At 43.2% G+C, this 3,999-nt stretch overlaps 1 pseudogene; it reads left to right on the top strand.

Moving 5' to 3' along the window:
• Window positions 1-288: 288 nt before the first annotated feature.
• LOC120400551 lies at window positions 289-2,427 on the top strand (annotated as a pseudogene).
• The last annotated feature ends 1,572 nt before the right edge of the window (window positions 2,428-3,999 follow it).

Here is a 3,999-nt window from a genome sequence, read left to right as displayed (position 1 = left end):
TAAGTGACTGTATGTTATTAATAGTTGAACCTTTAAGCAGTGAAAAGACATGTTGGGATGGCTACAATGTGGTTTAAATCACCAACCATGTGATGTCAGCCCTCAAAGCTATAATGCTTGCAGTCGGGAGCACAGTTAGTACATAACAATATTCAAATGCTCCATGGCAGAAAGAGGAAAAAGAAAACCCTCAGGAGCTGAATATCATAAATGAAAGGCTGAGAGGGAAAAGGACCAAGCAAAACAGCAGGGATCCTTCCTGAAATATGATCTTTAATCCAAATAAAGATGGAAGCAGTTCACAGCATCCAGATGGAGGAATTTTACTTGGAGAGGTTAGCTCACATCTGCATGGAAGCAGTTTGGAACATCAAGATGAAGGTATATTACTTCAAGATGAGGGTAGCTCACATCCACAAAAAGCAGTTTGGAAACTCAGGATGATGGAAAGTTACTTCTAGATGAAGGCAGCTCACAGCATCAGACTGATATGGAAGTGGAGAAAATTTATTCACCTTCAGAGAGACATGCAGAAATTGAAGTAAATGAAGTAGAAGGAAGACAAGATGAGGAAGTTACAAACAAGTTACAGTATGGGGACTCAGCTTCATGGCCCAGATGTGATGACAGTGTGAGGCAAATTCTCGTGGAACATTGACCTGAACAAGTTCATGAATTTCCCTTCCCTAAGGATTGAAATAAAAGAAAATTCTCTGCTCAGCATTGCAAGAGGAAACTCATTAATGGGGAACAAATTCATTGAAACTGGTTACAATATTCAGTATTGAAGGACTCTGTTTTGCTTTTGCTGCAAGTTGTTTAGAAATCAAGCAATTGGTACATCACTTACTGAAAATGGTTCAAAGGACTGGAAAAACATATCTTCAATTTCTCTTCACATGAAAGAAGTACAGAACATTTGGAATGTTTTCAGACTTGGCAAGAATTTGAATTATGATTGAAAAAAGGAAAATCTGTTGAAGAAAATTTGTGTGTGATCAAGGAAAAAAGAATATTGGCAACAAATATTAGAGCATCTGATTGCTTTAGTGAGAGTTCTCGGTAGGCAAAATTTAGCATTCCATAGCTGTGGTAGAAATGAAAAATTATACACTCCAGATAATGGAAACTTTTTAAAATGTGTTAAATACCTAGCTTTGTTTGATCCAGTTATGAAAGCGCATCTATGTAAATTAACTGATCGTGAAACACAGGTTCATTACTTAGGAAAAGATATGCAGAATGAACTGATTCAAATCCTAGCAAATGCCATTAAAAAAAATTGTAGAAGCTGCCCATTCTGCAAAATACTTTTCAATAATACTGGACTGTTACAACAGATGTGAGGCATGTTGAACAAATGACGATCATTCTTTCTGTGGATATGGAAAAGTCTGCAGATGAAGATAATGTTGAAGTGCTCATAAAGGAACATTTTTGGGGTTTCGTACCACTGAAGGAGACGACTGGAGCATTTATGACTGAAATTATTCTACAAGAGCTTGAAACAATGTCATTATCTGTTGAAAACTTACATGGCCAAGGCTATATTAATGGGAGTAATATGAAGGGTAAAGACAATGGTGTGCAAAGGAGAATGATGGAAATCAATCCTAGGGCCTTTTTCATTCCTTGCAGGGTGCATTATCTGAATTTGGTTGTCAATGATGCTGCTAGATGCTGTTTGGAGGCAAGCAGTTTCTTTGACCTGGTGCAATGTGTTTGTTTTTCTCAGGCTCAATACACCATTGGGAGATCCTAACTGTGAAACCACTTAGTCAGATAAGATGGGAGAGTCACATTGATGCTTTGAAGTCTCTTCGTTATGAACTTGGAAACACTTATGATGCCCTAATTGAAATTTCTGATGATAATACCTTTACTGGATCATCTGGCAATATGGCACGTTCAGATGCAGAAGTCTTGAAAATGGCCTTTCCAAGTTCAAATTTGTGACTTCACTTATTTTGTGGTATAATATCCTTTTCGAGATTAATCTCACTAGTAAGCAGCTTCAGGAAAAGAACATGAACATAAATTCTGCTATTCAAAAACTTCAGCAAATTAAAAATATTCTGGAGGAATTCAGACGTGATGAAGGGTTCGAAAACACTGGTAGATTCTCTTGAGCTTGCTGAAGAAATAGACTTTCCAACAGAATTTGAACCAAAGCCAGTTTGCATGTGCCAAAAGCAACAGCAGTTTCCTTATGAAGGACGAGACACACCCATTCAGAACCCAAACCAAAGGTTCAAAGTGAATTTCTACTTCACAGTCCTTGATACTGCTTTTCACTTGGTTGATGAAAGATTTCAACAGATGCAGCAGCTAGAGTCAGTATTTGGCTTTCTATATGATATCCACAGCTTGCAAAAGAAAACGTATAAGAGAATTTTGTATAAAACTGGAGTCGGCATTGACTCATGAATTCAAAAGACATTGATGCTACAGATTTGTGTAGTGAGCTTCAGGCTTTTTCAAGACGACTTAAGAAACATTATACTCCTGAAGTAGTAATGGCGGTTAAAGCTGGATAGCGTAATGGATAATTTTGGATTTATAGTAATAATTGTAATTAATATTTTTAATGCATTTTTATTTGAATTTGGACTGAAATATCATCTAGCTGTCGTACAAATCTATTCTGAAAATTTTGTGTTTCTAGTTTACCTGATCTCAAACATTGGTTGGACAGACGCAGGGGCGGCTCTAGAGCCCAGCGGGGCAAGCACCCGCCTGGGGCGGCCCTTTCCCAGGGGGGCGGCAGGCTGGGGCGGTGGACCTGCCGCAGTCATGGCTGCGGGAGGTCCACCGGAGCCCCGGGACGACTGGACCTGCCGCAGGCATGACTGCGGAGGGGGCGCTCGTCCCGCGGCTCGGCTGGACCTCCCGCAGGCATGACTGCGGCAGCTCAACCGGAGCCGCCGGACCCGCGAACCGTCCGCAGCTGCGGGAGGTCCAGCTGAGCCGCGCGACCAGCGGACCCTCCGCGGTCTTGCCCGCGGCAGGTCCGCTGCTCCCGCGGCTCGGGGGCGCCTCCCGGGCATGATTGCTTGGGGCGGCCAAATTTGTAGAGCCGCCCCTGGACAGACGGACGGACAAACCGAATAATTAAGCCTATGTTTTTAAAAAAAAAAGATTAAACATTAAAAGGAAAAAAGGGGCAAAATGTTTCCCAGTTTATAAAAACCTCAGCCTAGATCTGCCCTTGGGGCTTGGGGGTGGAGAGTGCAGATTGCATTGTTTGCCTAGTGCGCCAGTTGCTGGCAGCTAGTCTAGGGCTGCCACTGATTATAGGTGCTCAGTAATTGTCATGTTTAGTGATGAGCAAACATAATATGAACAAACAGAAACATATTGGGGAGGGAGAGGGGATGGAGGAAGATGTGTGATCCTCACTCTCTTCCTGGCCCCTGTACACCCAATAAAAGAACAGGCACAGCAAAAAGGAGCTTTAAAAGCCTCTATTCTGGCCTGGAGAAAATTCTCTGAGCACAGGCATTGCAGAAGATAGTGGATAAAAGGGAAAATGGGACACCGCATGGTGGCTAGCCTCAGCCTGCCTCCCCTCCCCCCATACACACGCTGGGCTGGGGCCGGTATCGCTGCTTGCCCAAGCCCTGCCTGCTCCCTGCACAAGGCTGGGTCTGGCCTCACCTTAGCATGAGGCTGGCATCGCCACTCATCCCCCTTTCCCCCACTACATGTTCCTCCACACCCCACTTTTTTGACAAAAGTGGGTATTTGTCCTGTTTGCTTTTGCCAACTGGTCAAGTTGGCAAGAACATAATATGCCAAGATCATAGCCTAAGAGTCTGATGTAACTTGTACAAGCCCCAGGGTTATCTGTTATGCCAGCGGCGCCTCTCTAGCCCCCGGAGTCCTCCAGGACAGGTAGGGTGCTAAAGTGGCTTAAAGGCATCATAGGCCACCTCCCCTAGGATAAAAACAATGAGGAGTCTTTGTGGCACCTTAGAGACTAACAAATTTATTTGGGCA

Source organism: Mauremys reevesii, linkage group 3 (genome assembly GCF_016161935.1).
Source record: "Mauremys reevesii isolate NIE-2019 linkage group 3, ASM1616193v1, whole genome shotgun sequence".
NCBI lineage: Eukaryota > Metazoa > Chordata > Testudines > Geoemydidae > Mauremys > Mauremys reevesii.
This window is presented reverse-complemented; position numbering and strand designations above follow the sequence as displayed.